This window comes from Triturus cristatus, chromosome 6 (genome assembly GCF_964204655.1).
Source record: "Triturus cristatus chromosome 6, aTriCri1.1, whole genome shotgun sequence".
NCBI lineage: Eukaryota > Metazoa > Chordata > Amphibia > Caudata > Salamandridae > Triturus > Triturus cristatus.
This window is the reverse complement of record NC_140589.1, coordinates 38,854,099-38,871,464: the sequence shown is the minus strand read 5'-3', so window position 1 is coordinate 38,871,464 and position 17,366 is coordinate 38,854,099. Positions and strand designations below refer to the sequence as shown.

General features: G+C 50.0%; 1 protein-coding gene across 2 annotated transcripts in view; it reads right to left on the bottom strand.

Annotated features, from left to right (window-relative positions):
* Positions 1-14,119, bottom strand: part of LOC146813713 (uncharacterized) — a 257,929-nt gene extending 243,810 nt beyond the window's left edge. For both annotated transcript variants that reach the window (XM_085610215.1, XM_085610214.1), the window contains exon 1: positions 13,957-14,119. The gene's annotated coding sequence lies outside the window, so the exon portion shown is untranslated. The remainder of the gene's footprint in view (positions 1-13,956) is intronic.
* Between the last annotated feature and the right edge of the window lie 3,247 nt (positions 14,120-17,366).

Genomic DNA, 17,366 nt, shown 5'->3' with positions numbered 1-17,366 from the left:
TCGCTGAAGCAACCACCGGAGCCCTGCTGACCTCGTCGCGGCTCGACCTCACCGAAGCGACCCCTCGAACCCTGCGGACGACGTCCCGGGCTGATACTGAGACTGTCCCGCTACCCCCATTCCTAACCAAACCCTGAGACTCTTTTGGATTCCTTGATCCGCCTGTAAATATTGCCACAGAGACCTACCCTTAATTCTGATAAACGACTTGTGAGCATTGATACCCTGGTTGTGTCCCTTTGTGGTGGGAGGGGATTACTTGGCTGTACGATCCTAGGAGAAGGACCTCGCCCAGGAGGCTTCTCAGCGGCGCTCGGCTGCTTCCTTATGGAACGGTGCCTCTCGGGGTGGTCAGTCCGACACCATCTGACTCCCCGGAGGTTGCCCTTCTAACATTGGTGGCCAGCGGTGCGATCCGAGCCCGACGCAAATCGTACAGCGAGTAACTCACCCACTACCTACCCAGACACAGAGTAACTATGAGCAACCAAGAGACCACCCCAACCGCGGAGTTCCAACAAGAACGGTTGGAGGAATATACCCATAAGGAACTAAAACAGTTTTGTAAAGACAAAGGCATCGCGACCTCCGGATTAAACACAAAAGAAGACCTGCAGAAAGCCCTAAGGGCCTGGGTAGAGCCCGAAGCGGCTTCACCTCAAACCGAAGAAAACCCGGTGCCAAGCGTGCACTAGCAACCAGCAGCAGCCCCAGCAGATGGGAGAAGAACTAGCATGGAGACCTGCCTCTCCCCGGAAGAGATCGAGAACGGGAGAGGGTCCGGACCCACGAGTTAGAGCTCGCCCGACTCCGCCTGGACGGCGAACTCCTACTAGCAGAAAAGAAATTGGCCCTAGAGCAACTACGGTTGCAAGAAGTAATAAAGGAGAAAAAACGGCACCGAGAACTGGAAGAGAGGAGGCTAACCCTCGAGCATGAGCGGGGCCTTAAAGAACTTGAAATTAAGTCCAAAAATGGAGAGACCGGCGCCCCCGGAAACAGGGACAACCCTCCTCCGGCCGAGGCGAAGGTACATATCCCCAAGGATGTCGTCAAAGAGTACTACAAGAATGACGACATCCAACAATGGTTCAAGGCCTACGAGGTAGCCATGACCGCCCATCGGGTACCCCGGAAAGATTGGGGTGCCGGCCTATGGGGACGGTTCCTCAGCGAAGGCAGAGACACCCTGCTACAGCTCCCAGACGCAGTGATGACCTCTTATGACCATATTAAGGAGGCCCTGCTCACCCGCTATGGTCTCACCCCAGAGATGTACCGCCAGCGCTTCCGGGACTGCAGGAAGCTCCCCGGTACCACCTGGGTGGACTACGTAGACTTTTTCAGCAGAGCCCTGGAAGGGTGGATCAAGGGCAGCAAAGTCACCTCCTACGAACAGCTGTTCGACCTCATTGTATGGGAGCACCTCTCCAACAACTGCTTCATCGAGCTGAGAAAGCACCTCCTCGACAGCAAGCTGACCGAGCCGCGGAAGCTCGCCGCCGAGGCCGATCGATGGGTGAACACCCGGGTCCCTTGGAACTCGATGGGGGAGTACCAGCGGAACAACCCGGGGCACCCCCGCCAGCGCGGCGGAGGAGGGGGATCGAACCGAAACAGAGACTTTCCAGCAGGGCCGCCCCGGAGTCCTCCCCGGGGACCGCCCCCGAACCGCACGTCCCCGTCCCTCGGCCGAAGAGGGACCCCCCTAGCCCGACCAGGGCCTCGACCGACGGTAACGTGCTACAACTGCCAACAGCCAGGGCACTATGCCAGTGACCCGTGAACCGACGAGCCGGGACCACCGGGCCACCCCCCCGCCAGTTGGCGGCCACGGCCCTGGGAGAAGGGGGAGAAGATGAAGAGAACGACGACGCAGAGCCAACCGAATGGGAACCCGCCGCCATGACCTTGGTATGCCTGGGCAGCCGGGAAATGGTGCCCCGGGCTCCCATCCCGAGCAACACCCAGAAGTACCAACAGTGGGTCACCATTAATGGGCGCCGGGCCGAAGCCCTCCGCGACACCGGAGCCAGCGTGACAGCCGTCCGCTGCCACTTGGTGACCCCCGAACAGATCATGCCTAATGTACTGTGCCCCGTCCGGTCGGCAGACAACACCGAGAGCTTGTGCCAGATGGCCCGGATTCCCTTCGAGTGGGGGGGAGTGTCGGGCATGCTGAAGGTGACCGTCCGCGACGACGCCCCCGTAGACTGCCTCCTGGGGAACGACCTGGAAAGTTCCCCTTGGGCCCACGTCGAGCCCCGAGAGCATCTGGGAATGCTGGGACTGCCCGAGTGGGTTTGCGCAACCACCCGGTCCACGACCGCCCGGGCCATCCAGCCGAGCATACCTGCTCCCCCCGAAGAGCCGGAGTGGCCCGAACCGCCACCCCCCTCCGTCAAAGAAGAAGCCGGCGCTCAGTCCGGGCCGCCAGAAATCCCCCCGGACGAGGTCGCCGCGCTCGGCGACCTACCCGAACTCGCCCAATGGCGCCAAGAAGGTGGCCCCACCAGGGAGCAGTTCCGCCAAGAACAGAAAACCTGCCCCTCCCTCGAAGGGACCCGACAGCAAGCAGCCGCCCAGGCCACCGGAGAGCAAACGGGAACCCACTGGGTCTATTGGGACAATGACCTCCTCTACAGCGAGCAGAAGACCGCAGAACTGGGGGCCGGCCGAGTGCTGGTGGTCCCCCTCCGATTCCGAGACTTCCTCCTCAATCTGGCGCATGATGTGCCCCTCACCGGGCACCTGGGGCAAGACAAAACCTACAGCCGCCTGGTGACCCACTTCTACTGGCCCCGAATGCGGAAGGATGTGGACAATTATTGCCGCACCTGCCCGACCTGCCAAGCCAGCGGGAAGAGTGGGGGAAAAGTCAAAGCCCCTCTCCAACCCTTTCCAATAGTAAACACCCCGTTCGAGCGGGTAGGTATCGACATCGTGGGGCCTCTGGACCCCCGAACCTCCCAAGGACATCGCTTCATCCTCGTCCTGGTCGATCATGCCACCCGATACCCTGAAGCCATCCCTCTCTGAACAGTGACGGCCCCCGTAGTGGGCCGGGCCTTAATGGGGATATTCTCCAGAGTGGGTTTCCCCCGGGAGGTCGTGAGCGACCGAGGCACGAACTTCATCTCAAAATATATGCGGTCCCTGTGGCAACAATGCGGGGTCACCTACTAGTTCACCACCCCGTACCACACCCAGGGGAACGGACTAGTCGAACGATTTAACAGGACATTGAAAGGAATGATCAAGGGCCTGGAGGAGCCCCTAAGACGCAAATGGGACGTCCTGCTGCCCTGCCTCCTGTTTGCCTATCGGGAGGTCCCACAGAAGTCTCTGGGGTTCAGCCCCTTCGAACTCTTGTACGGACACCCTGTCCGGGGCCCCCTCAGCCTGGTCAAAGAAGGCTGGGAGACTACCGTCCAGGATGCTCCGCCCGACGTCTACCGGTACCTCCTGACCCTGCGGAATCAAACCCGGAAATTCAGGGAACTGGCCGAAGCCAACCTCGAGGCCAGCCAGGAGGAAATGAAGCGCTGGTATGACCAGAACGCCTACTCCATCGAGTTCGAGCCAGGCCAGAAGGTCTGGGTCATGTCGCCCGTTGACCCATGTACTCTCCAGGACAAATGGACCGGGCCCTTCAAGGTGGTAGAGAAAAAGAGCCCCGTCACCTACCAGGTCGACATGGAGTCCCCCAGGAACCCCCTCCGGGTTCTCCACGCCAACAGGCTCAAACCCCACTTTGCCCGAACGGAACTTAGCCTGCTGATGGCTACGGACGATGGGGCCGAGGACGACTCCGAGCCCCTACCCGACCTCCCGAGAACCTCCGAAAAGGACGGCTCCGTAGAGGGAGTCATCCTCTCCGCCACCCTGACTGCGGAGCAGCGCCAAGAGTGTCAAGGACTGCTGCATCACTTCGCTGCTCTCTTCTCCCTCACTCCCGGAGTCACCCGATGGTGCGTCCACGACGTCGACACCGGGGACAGCCCCCCCCGTGCGACACCGAGCCTACCGAGTCCCCGACCGGGTGCGGGCCTGCATCCACGCCGAGGTCTCCAAGATGTTGGCCCTGGGGGTCATCGAGCCCTCTGACAGTCCCTGGGCCAGCCCTGTGGTCCTGGTGCAGAAAGCTGCCGCCCCGGGCACCACCCCGGAGCTCCGGTTTTGCGTGGACTATCGGGGATTAAATGCCGTCACCAAAACCGATGCCCATCCCATTCCTCGGGCAGATGAACTGATCGACCGCCTAGGAGCAGCCCGCTACCTTAGCACCTTTGACCTCACCGCCGGATACTGGCAGATCAGGCTCACCCCGGGCGCCCAAGAGCGTTCTGCTTTCTCCACCCCCGATGGCCACTACCACTTCCGAGTGATGCCCTTCGGCATGAAGAATGCCCCGGCGACCTTCCAAAGACTAGTGAACAAGGTACTGGCCGGCCTAGAAGCGTTCAGCGCCGCCTACCTGGACGATATTGCGGTGTTCAGCAGCCACTGGGCCGAACACCTGAGGCACCTCTGGGAGGTTCTGACCGCCCTCCAAAGGGCCGGGCTCACAATACAAGCCAGCAAATGTCAGATAGGCCAAGGATCCGTAACCTATCTGGGACATCAAGTGGGGAGCGGCCATGTGGCTCCCCTCCAGCCAAAGATCGACGCCATCATGGCCTGGGAGCCCCCAGCCACCCAAACCGCTGTGAGGGCCTTCCTGGGACTCACGGGCCATTACAGGCGGTTCATTAAGAACTACGGAAGCATTGTGGGCCCCCTCACGGAGCTCACCTCAAAGAAGCAACCAAAGAAGGTGCACTGGACGCCCCTCTGTCAGGCGGCCTTCGAGACCCTCAAGACAGCGATGTGTACCGCCCCCGTGCTACAAGCTCCCGACTACAGCAAAGAGTTTGTGGTACAGACTGATGCCTCGGAATACGGAGTCGGGGCTGTCTTGTCCCAAGTGAACTCTGAGGGGATTGACCAGCCGGTGGACTTCATCAGCCGGCGCCTGCTGCCCCGGGAGCAAAGATGGAGCACCATTGAACGAGAGGCCTTTGCCGTGGTGTGGGCCCTCAAGAAGCTCCGGCCCTACCTCTTCGGCACCCACTTCCGGGTCCAAACCGACCACCGGCCCTTGTGGTGGTTAATGCATATGAGAGGCGAGAACCCGAAGTTGTTGCGATGGTCCATCTCTCTGCAGGGGATGGACTTCACTGTAGACCATCGGCCCGGCAACGACCACGCCAACGCCGACGGCCTATCCCGCTTCTTCCGCCTCGGCGAGGAGAACACTCAAGAAGATGGGTGACCCTCCCTGCCTTCCGCTGGGGGGGACGCCTGTTGGACCGGGCCTCGTGGCGTGGTCCCGAACCCTCCTACCAGACCAAACGGGGCAACCCCAACCCTTCGGGCCCCCCGAACTTGTACCCCGCTACCCGCAACAGCCTTCGCGACGCGGCCCGCCCGGGCCTCGGTCCCCGCAAAGCCCCAACATCAAGGCGCCAAGACCCGACCCAAGGGGGTCAAGTGGCCACTCCACAGATCCCGGAGGAGGGGAGTTTCGATGGGGCCTCCCGCCGGCCCCCGACACCTGGGCCCGAACGCCCTCCGGCCTCCCTGGGCGATGGCTCCACCCCCCCGCTGGGTGTCTAGACTCTCTCATCCCGGCCCCTCCGGCCCCCCAGGCGCGAGGGTCCGGACATCAAAGGGCTCCAGCCATATATCTGGGGCAGCCCACAACCAGGACGGCAGTTGTATCCTGGAGTCCAGAGCCCTGCTGATCGGATCGTGGCTGACCCTACGGAGAGAGACTCATTACCTGGAACTTGGAACTCGAGCCCTACTGACTGCGTCGCGGCTCCCCCTTGCTGAGAAGAAGACCCTCACGGAACATCGGAGCCCTGCTGACCTCGTCGCGGCTCGACCTCGCTGAAGCAACCACCGGAGCCCTGCTGACCTCGTCGCGGCTCGACCTCACCGAGGCGACCCCTCGAACCCTGTGGACGATGTCCCGGGCTGATACTGAGACTGTCCCGCTACCCCCGTTCCTAACCAAACCCTGAGACTCTTTTGGATCCCTTGATCCGCCAGTAAATATTGCCACGGAGACCTACCCTTTATTCTGATAAACGACTTGTGAGCATTGATACCCTGGTTGTGTCCCTTTGTGGTGGGAGGGGATTACTTGGCTGTACGATCCTAGGAGAAGGACCTCGCCCAGGAGGCTTCTCAGCGGCGCTCGGCTGCTTCCTTACCGAACGGTGCCTCTCAGGGTGGTCAGTCCGACACCATCTGACTCCCCGGAGGTCGCCCTTCTAACACTCCGTCACTCCTCTGCATGCATACCATAGACGGAGACGGACCACGATGTCGTGCTGCAGTATTTTATTGCTTTACTCGGTTTGACGCGTTTCGGCTCGGAAGAGCCAATGATCACATGACAGGAAGTGAGTAATCTTTTCATTTTTAAAGTGACAAGTGCTCAATTTGATGCATCACGTGTGCAAACTCGGCAATAGACATAGAAGTAAAAAAAATTCTTAAACAAATAAATACCTATATACATAGTATTGATTGTTCATAATAGGAAATGTGCAAACTTGATTAAAATATTGACAGGATAAAAACTGGTAATCTAGAATCCATATTAAAGTACTTAAAATTAATTTAATAAATTTTGATTCTACGTGCGTCAACCTGTTAACCCATATGGTTCATGCTTATGCGCACCATTTCTTACCTATTGATTCTTTTGCCGGTTAATGCATGTACGGATGGGCAAAATTTGAAAATTAAGCGCTGATGCTAAATGTTTTTCAATGACTCCAATATATTCAGTCATATATGTGATGTTTTAAAATATTTTGCCATTGCACCTCTATTTTGACTTCTGTCTGTACTGTCAGTACCTAGAATGCTCATACATATTTATTGCATAACAGAGTGTCTTTGACGTGCTATGTCCTTATCTCAATGGCTGAGGTCCTTGTTACTTCCAAGTATTCTGTGAGCCCTTGTCCCTTATGACTATGAGAACTGTTTTGGTATGAATACCATATTGTGCGCCTCCCGCTGATATCTCACTTTATATCAGTCCATAGTGGTATAGTGTGCCCCGGGAGAGGGGGGTTTATATGAGTGCTCAATATCTTTTGATGACCCCTGCCGAAGTTAATTAGCTGCCGTATATATGTGTCAGTGCTGTCCGTAATTACGTGCATCAGATTTACATAGTGTATATGCTCGACCGATGATTGATCCTGGTTTGACCGTATATATATATGCTTCGAACCCCGCGGGAGTGCCCAGATGTATCAATACTCTTGTAAAAATATATATAAATATGTCTCTATTTATAATAAATACTCAAGTAATACATTAAAATGACCTGAAGTTTCTTCATAAATGTATGCCAGTGCAATGATGTCTAAAACCTCTAAGTCAATTAAATGTCACAATACATTTTGCAAACACCTGCATTATTAAAATGTGCTTCACAATAATGGTTCTGTAGATCATGCACTGGTCATAAATACAATAAAATCAATAGTTTAACATTATGGTTAAAATAAATTCTTGTGACTATTCACATTATCGGTGGATGTTGCAGCTTACTCGTATTGTCATTGTTCTCTCTCAGTTGATCATAGACAAGTGTACAGATCTTCAGACATGTTGAGCCCCTCTGGTTGCTTTGTGTCTAACTCAATAATGTACCTAGTCTCTAGTTTTCTCAACGTGCTCTCTCTGTTCCCTCCCCTTCTACTAGGTGGTACTGCGTCTATCACAAAGTACTTTAGCCCCTTAATGTTTGATTGGTGACTCTATAAAATGTCGGGCTACCGGGTAGGTATTATCCTGATTGCATTTGGCCCTCAAATGTTGCAGTATTCGCTTATGTGCTTGTAATTTAGTACTGCCAACATATGACAAATTGCAAGGACAGGAGAGGACATACACTGCATGGTCGGTTTTGCAGGTTAACAATTTGGTTATGTTGTGAACCCTGGAGCTGAACGGTGTTTGATAGGTGGTTCTGTTTTCACCATGCTGGCATGCCTTGCATGTTTTGCACTTGTAGAACCCTTTATGTTTTTGGAGCCAACTTGATCCGTCTATGGACTCGGGGCTTGTTGCAACTAGCTGATCTTTCATAGATGGACCCCGACTAAATGTGAAAGATACTCTTTGGGGTAGATCCGGCCCGATGACAGGGTTGCTCAGCACCAATGGCCAATTCCTCTTAATGATGGCCTGTAACTGGTTGTGCTGGTTGCTGTATTGCATAATAAGCCTGAAGTCCTTACTGGTGCCCCTGTTGTTATCCTTGTCCACTCCTGTACAATTAGGTATGTTGTCAGAACTGTCTTGCAATAACTCATCTCTAGATCGGGCCATATATTTAGTAATGGCTGCCTCAATGATTGTACGTGAGTAGCCCCTTTATCGGAACCTACTGCTACACTCTGCTTGTGCTGCTAGGAGAGCCTCCTCTTTGCTATGTATCCGCCTCAGATGCAGCATCTCGCCATAAGGAATACTGTTGACGAGATGCCGGGGATGGGCGCTGCTTGCATGTAGTGTAGAGTTCCCTGATGTCGGTTTTCTGAACAGTTTAGTCTCAATTTTGTTGTCTGCAATGTAAACTTGTGTGTCTAAGAAGGTTCCTGTACTGTTGCTAATGGTCGATGTGAAGTGCAAATTGACCTCGTTGATGTTAATATCTGACACAAACTGCCTGGCTGATTCCTCTGTGCCATCCCACACCACGAATAAATCGTCAATATATCGTAACCATGATTTTATGTTGTTATTAACTTAGTGTGAGTGTGTGGTGTTCAGGACCAGCTCCTCCCACCACCCCATGTGTAGACAGGCATAGCTGGGAGAGAAGCTGGCCCCCATGGCTACACCCCTTGTTTGCTGGTACAGTACACTGTTAAACATGAAAACATTGTTGTGTAAGCAGAACATCACCATGTCTAAAAGCATTCTTTTATGTTCACCAGAGTGTTCACAGTCTTTGTTCAAAAAATATTCCATGGCTTTTACACCATCTTTGTGCCTGATGTTTGTATACAAAGTCACGTCTAGTGCCAACATGTCATAGTTGCTTCGCCATTCAATTGCTTTCAATTTTCTCAAGAAATCACTTGTGTCTTGTACAAATGATGGCAGTGATTTCACATGTGCTTGCAGAAAATGATCCACATACTGAGAAGAGGCTGTTGCGGGCCGATATAATTGGTCTGCCCGGGGGCTTGACTGGGTCTTTGTGAGCCTTAGGGATAATATAGATAGTGGGTATAACAGCACTGTCATTTTTTTAAAATTTAAATTCCTGTGTTGTGATTAAACCCTCTATTTTCCAGATATGTATCTTGTGATGAAATTCTGTGTATACAGCCTTGAGATTCACACTGCTGATTCTCGCATAGCAAGACCTGTCATTTAATTGGGCATACGCTTCCTTAGTGTAATCCATTTTTCTCCATATCACGATGTTGCCACCTTTATCTGAGTTACGTATCACGATGGTGTTGTTGTCTTTTAATTTTCTCATAAGTACCATATATATAGGTGTGAGTGTGTATGTCTATATATTCACTGAAAAAATTCAAAGGTTAAAGTAACGTTATAGTTAGGTAAAATGTTATCGCAAGTAACTATAACTCCTGCGCTAAAGTAACTATAACTCGCGCCCCTGCCATGCACAGTGATTTTATCAATGATGTAAAAGAAGATGTCATGAGTGATGTATTATGTCGGGTAAATAATTTGAGAAACAGGGGCCCCTGCATACAAGGTAACTTGCCAAGCGCAGGGAGAGAACTAATATGCTAATCTATGGCACATCTGACTGGATACACACCACATTAATACATTAAACCATAATGCAACAACATTTTAGTTCATAATGTGAATGGCTCAGAATTTTAAAAAGGCTGATGGTGTATTGACACTATGTGCGTTTCGGCGGGAATGCCTTCATCAGGAAGCCGTCTCAACATTCAGTAAAGTTATGGCTTTATGGCCAATAACAGTTTAAGAATGGAACGCCTCTCGGGGGGGGGGGGGGGGGGGGCTTTAATGATGTGGTGGCCCTCAATATCACATCCGAAGGGTGGAGGTTGAAGGTTGCAATTTCCGTCTCTGTCGCTTAGGACTCCAGAGAGATATCAGCGAAAAAGAGCACTGGTCACCGGAACTGGTTTAATGTGTATTGATAAATGCATGTGTTTAAAGGGATAACTTTTTTCCTTTGATGTGACTTGACATTCAAACGTGGCGGGGTAGACTGCACGCTGCTGTGCCTGGCATGTGAAGAATTATGGAACTCTCCTCGCATCCGCATGTATCCAGTCAGATGTGCCATAGATTAGCACACTGAATAGGACCATATGATTGATAACCATCCTATTACATGAATGTATAACCTTATGCAATGACTATAGTCCAGGACACTGTTTAAGGCAATCATGTTTTATGATGTTGATTATTTAAACATTGTATATAAAATATTTAAAATATTTTTGTGTCAATAACATTGGTAGTCTTCCAAATCATTATATGTAATGTAATTACAGTGTTTACTGTCTGTCAGTTTACATATTATATGCCTGCACATTCTGTATTTATTGTTTCAAGTTTGTTTCTTAAATGTATGTAGTGTAATAAGCAGTGCATGGTGAGGGTATGAGTTGTAGTTACCTTAGGGCACGAGTTATAGTTACTTGCGATAACTAACTATTACTGGTGAATTTAAGTGGTTTTAGAGTTTAAAACTTTTTACCTAGCTATAATGTTCCTTTGTTTTTTTCCTCACTGTCTAGTTATTTTTTTTAACGTAAATAAATATTTAATTACCATAAGTTAATCCAACCCCCATGCTGCACATGGCCTTCGGATGTGCGCAGCAGGGGGTTGGCCATACCCTCTGCAAGCAGCCACACCCCACGCTCTGCATGGAGTTTGGTCGTACACGGCGAGGGGTTGGCCACAGGGCCTGGCCTGCACCCAATCTCCCACAGCCATAAGCTGCACATGGCCTTTGGCCGTGCGCAGTGGAGCTTTGGCAACAAGACCAGGCCTGTGGCCAGACCCTGTGCTGATGCCCCCAAAGGCAGCCAACCCCTTACCGTTGGCCCTAGGGACCCCAGGTCCTTTTTTTTGGAGATGATTGGGGCGTCACATGTTTCCCCTTCTCAGTACAGAGATCTGGGCCTAAATCCATCGTTATTTTGCTCACCATACCAGATCGCTGTACTGGGGTGAATGTATGACATTGTTTCGCAATCTGTCCATCAATAGTTTTTTTTGCATTTGTCACCCCGAGTGGGACGGGTATGCTCAGACGTGAGTTCCGTGCTCTCCATGCCACTGGAATCAAGCTATCCTGGCTGAAGAGGGATGAAACCCCGAAACCCCGAAACCGGTCCTAGGGTGCTTGTTTCCAGTTCAGGGAGGACCTAGCCTGGCAGTTCGGGCTGGACTGTTCCCATAGGGCACAGGGTCAAGACTGATTTGCATATGGCTGGGTCCAAACTGGAATGGCATGGTGAGCAAACAAACAATGGATTTAGGACCAAATCGCTGTACTGGGGTAAATGTATGACATTGTTCTGCATTCTGTCCATCAATAGTTCTTTTTACAGTTTTAGGGACTGGCACGTATTTTAACTCATCAAACTGTGACCCAGAGCAAGAAAGATAAACAAGCATTTGCAATGCAATAGGTCTCACATTTACGTGAGTCTGAGCTATTGACCTTGTAAATAACAATGCCTTTCATTTTTGTTTTCGTTTTTAAAACATAAATAATAGGCATTGGCATTTACAATGCCAATAGCTTAAACTTGCATAAACACGAGACCTATTGTTTTACGATAGCCGCAGCTTTATCTGGGGGAATATTATTATAAAAGTTAGCTAAAGCAATACACTATTTCCAATCTACATGAATAACAATCATTTGATAATAAATTTCATTAACAAGCATCGTTATCTTTTTCGCCTTCAAACTACACAATATATATGTACGTAGCCCACCCTTAGCCCTTCCGTTCGTCCCATCTACTGCTGGCTTGTGATATGTCCTATACCCATTCATGTGATACACTTCCTTAGACCATGTTTCCTGAAAACATAATATCTTAAATTTTAATATAAAATTCTACCACATAGGATTGTTTAACTTGGAGTGTATACCAGACATATTCCAGAAAACAATATTACAGAGTTGTCTTACTAATAAGTGCAGCATTAGTTCTGGCTACTTTCCTAGGTGGCACCCCGTCTATATTTTTACTTGCGTGTTCTATGCCTAGATGTTCTAGGGGTTCGGTTGAGGCATCCAAGTTCAAAGTAGATATGCCAGAACCTACTTCCCTCTGCTCCCTGGAAGCACGAGAGGGTAAGCAATTAACTCTCTCTGTATGAACCAGGCCAGAGATACTAATTTGTAGACTAACATGCTCGCCCCTTCCATCATACAGGCCAGAATTATGAGTGGGGTGTCCAGCAGTCCCCGCGGTCAGTCAGTCTACATCTTCAAATAGGTTCAAGATGTCAAATCAGTTTCTCACCGGAACCATATATCTAGGCTGCCTGCTCCCCATGTGATTCACCTCCATGGGTGAGTACCAAAGAGGTCTGGGGGGGTTGGTAAAAAAAGCCTAGTGGTAGTATGTTTATATCTTGGGCATTAACAAACCAATTACCTCCCCTTTCAAGGATTGCGTGCACTAAAATGGGTGCGCTAAAAGTTAACACTACACAATCTCCCCCTTACGACTTATTACTTAGGGTAGACCAATGTTCAAGCCCATTATGTGGTAAAGATGGAACATTTGCCAGAACAACTGTAGAAGGGTTTGCTTCTGGCGGCAGGTGTAAATTTCGAATTGAGTTGGTAAAGTTTACCTGAATGGATTCCTGATGGTCTTGAATATTTATGCCTCTCCCTCCTTCCTCATGTGTGGTGTTCTTTACAATGCTCGGTAGGCCATCCGGTCTGTCGACACTTGGCATACTAAGGTCAACTCTACATTGCGAGTGACCTTGAAGGTCTACTGAGGTAGTCCTACTTTAGGGGGTGGGTGCCCAGTCTGAAGAGGGGGATTAACTACACTAGGGATAGTATTAGTTAAAATGATTGGATTAGTAGTTGAGTTGTGGGCCTGCCCGCTAATAAAGGTACTTCCAACCTGATCAGCCCTCTTGTCCATCCCTCTGTTATGTGTCAAATCAGATACTATGCTTTGACAAGGGGCCAATTGAACTGGGGATTTACTAGTCACAAGCTCCTCCAGCTTAGATAGCCTAGATTCTACCATAGTTATTTTTTGCAATATTGGGTCCAATAATACTGACGTCAAAGTCTCTAATCTGCCCCAGTAACCCTCCTCTCTATTAAAGTCTGTGAAACGGATGTGGAGGGTCCCTTGACCAGATCTCTATCATTGGTAGTGGGTCTAGGCTTCTTCCCAGTTGGTTTTAGACAAATTTTTGTCTGCTTCTGAGGTCCTCGACCCTTCCTTTTTTTGGGTGGTGGTTCGATGTTAATATCATGACTTACTATGGCTTTACTACCTCTAGTGATTACGTTAGGCCTGTTAGATCTGCATACTAGGTCAGACGACAAAGGAGAGGCTATTTCTGTCTCTGACTCTATGTGTTACATCCGACTAATTTGGGGAGAGGACATTTCATGACTACTTAGCGTAAGTGACTCTACAGGGGCAAGAGCAGATTTAATCTGTGAGGGCAAGGGCTCTAGAGATAATCTACGTTCCGTGAGTTTAATCTCATGGATAAGTGCTGATTCCGCCCTCAGTAAAAAAGCGTTGAGTGTCCCAGCGACACCCTGTCCTGCACCTAGTTTATGCTTACTCATAATAAAGGTACAATGACAAAAACAGGGGAGAGAACAAATTAAGGGTAATACTTTACCACGAAAATGTAGAATGTCCCGGAAGCAACGTTTTCAGGGAGTTGGCCCAGCCCGGCCTCATTCGGTCTCGGACCGGAGCAGATGAGCCTGCCCTTGGCCCGGGCTTCGCCCGGGCATTCCCGTACGCGTCCCGCGCTGCGGGAGCCCGGCCCTGATTATGAAGGTCGGCTGGCGGGAGAAAACCAACACTCGCGGCTCCTGCCGCTGAGCGCGATGGTCTTTGAAGTCCTCCTGGCGCCTGGCAACAAAGTATCAAAGTAGCGGTGAAAGTCTCTAGTTCAAGCGCGTCCCGCGCTGCGGGACCCCAACCCTGATTATGAAGGCCGGCTGGCGGGAGAAAACCAACACTTGCGGCTCCTGCCGCTAAGCGCGATGGTCTTTGAAGTCCTCTGGGCGCCTAGCAACAAAGTATCAAAGTAGCAGTGAAAGTTTCTAGTTCAAGTTCGTCCCACGATGCGGGAGCCCGACCCTGATTATGAAGGCCTGCTGGCAGAAGAAAACCAACACTTTCGGCTCCTGCCGCTAAGCGCGATGGTCTTTGAAGTCATCTGAGCGCCTGGCAACAAAGTAGAAAAGTAGCGGTGAAAGTTTCAAGTTCAAGCGCGTCCCTCAACATGGTATAGCATGTCGCACAACCAACACACTCTAAAGGCTACATCCTTGACCTTATCTTCTCAACATCACCTTCAATCCAATGCACACCACCTGTACCGCTGGACTGGACCAACCCCTTTGAAATCCTAACCTTCAGATCCTTCAAAGACTTCTTCATAGACAATCTAATGCTCGAGCTAATCTCTCACCCTTTAAACTCAACATCCAATGCCAACACCCTCCTAAACAACTTCAACACTTTTTAAGAAAATTGTTTGAACACACATGCCTCAATTAAAACATGCAAGTGCAAGCCAAAGCCTACAGCACCCTGCTACTTTTAAGACCTTACTGACAATAAATAAGCCATCTGCAGACAAGAATTAAAATGGAAGAAAATCAAAACACTTATTGACCTTGCATCAGCAAAAGCAAAGAACTATACCAGTAAATAACAAAGACAAGAACAGAAGAACGCTTTTCAAAACAACCAAGCACTACATCAACCCTGTGCCAAATACACCTATTCCTATTCCTTACTACAAAGAAAAGTACAGTGAGACATAGATGCAGTGAAAAAAGTGCACAAGATCCAATAGTACATTGCAAACACCAACCCTGCTTCATTTCTTACGCCCACCACTTCCTGCAACATCCTGCAACGGTCAGCCTTCAAAGCCTCTTTTACCTGCACTCACAAGTGTCAATGCCTCTCCTGAAGCGCTCACAACTGGCCAGATCCTCCCACTCGAACAGAACCTACACTAGACCCTAATGAGCTTGGCAACTACTCACCCTCACTCACCTACAATTCTTCAGCACAATCATTGAAAAAGAAGTCTATGTTCAACTCCAAGATCACATCAGTGCTAGCCATCCCCTGCACAACTACAAATTTGGCTTCGGACACACGCTGCAGCAATGAAACCGCCCCCTTACACATCGCAAACAAAGCTCTTGTGACCACAAACAAAGATGACTCTTTCTCCAGATATTGCTGCACCTTTCAGGAGCCTTCAACACAGTCAATCATCTCACCCTCTTGTGCATCCTGGACTCTTGAATGGGATTCACCAGCATTGTCTTTCACTGGTTCACCTGTTATCTTTCCAACTGAGCCTAATTTATTCACATTGGCGCTGCCAGGTCCCAAAAGATCCCTATCATCTGTGGAGTCCCCCAGGGTTCCATACTGACTCCTGCCATCTTCATCCTCTACATGGAGCCTGTTGGTGCTCTACTGACAGATAACAGAATCAAGCATCAAGACTCACCAATACGTTGATGGTAACACAACTCCTCTTGAAAGTCTTCCCTGCTTCCGATATCTAACTCTCAAACATTGCCTGGATGTTTAGTGACAACTTGAAACTCAACCCAACCAAGACAGAATTCTTGTTATTTGTCAAGAACAACAGCACAAACCTGGTTCAATGACATGAACTGTGACGGCTTCAAACACCAACTTTCACTGAATGTGAAGTAGCTTGGAATTCACCCTGGACACCAACCTCAAGAAACAAACAGCCAAAAAACACTACAGCCAAGAATGTGAAACCACTTTTTCTAGAAAGTGACTTTGGAACTGCTATGCAATCATGCTCTTGCATCTGGATAGTCGTAAAGCCCTGCACCCCTTGAGGGCATCCTACATGCTACTGCAAGTCTCATCCAAGGCCTGAAGTAATGTGACCACATCACGTCTGTGCTGATAGAAAGCTTCACTTGTGTGGCTTCACTTGCCAGCCCACACCATCTTCAAACCCAGTTGCGTCATTTAAAAAGCCATCGCAGCCAGCACTCTCGCTTATCTTACAGACAAGCTCACCATCTCAGCGCACCCACAACCATCATACTGAAAACCAAGTGTAAAAAGATAAAACAAGGCAGCAGACCTAAAGACTAGGATCTGTAATAAAATCCCCTTATTCATCAGGACCACCCCAACTCTGGTCCAATTTAGGACAAAGTTAAACACACACCTCTTTCAATAACACTACATCATGATGCAGCAACTGCCAACAAACAAACTTCCTCTCCACTCCCTCATTGGTGTTATGCTTGCCTCCGACCCTGTACAGTGCTCCATTGCCTTTTTGCTAGGTTTGTACAACAGAAATACCATATAAAACATATATGAATACTTGCATACCACAATTTGCCACCACTGTGACAGGGCCAGTGTTTTGCCAGGGTGGACAACATTGAAAGATGCACGCAAGCAGACGAGATTTGCCATCTTTTTTGCTAGGTCCAGTATTTTACCAGGGTGGACAATGGGCACCATCTCAAGGATTTCCACAAGTTACCAAGAGTTGCCAATATTGTGACAACACCAGCATTTTATTATGGTGGACAATGGGCGCACATTACCATGCACACTGACATGCACATACATACACATCACAACAGATAGCATCGATCTTGTTTAAAAACGTACCGCCCTCCCAGTGCTGCTGCAGACGGCTGCCCCTCTCCCTTGTATGGCCACTTGCAGCTCAATGATCAGTGCTTTTGGGAGAGCAGAGGGGTGAACAAAAGTATTCTGGGCACGTGGGCAAATGGGAATACCAGTGGGAGAAAGTGGTAACCCAAAGCTCCTATGAGAAGGGAGCGTTTAGGAGAGACTTGAGGTACAACATAGGGGAAGGGTAAGGCAGAGAGGCTCCGGTGGCCTTTGGCAGAATGGGGGCAAGTGGGAGCGACTGGCAGCCTGGGGAAGAGCAAGCAGCAGTGGTTGGGGTTGACAGATCATGCAGCTCCAAAAAGCTCCAGCGTTCTAGGGGGAAAGGGGAGTACCTTGGGGAGAGAGAAG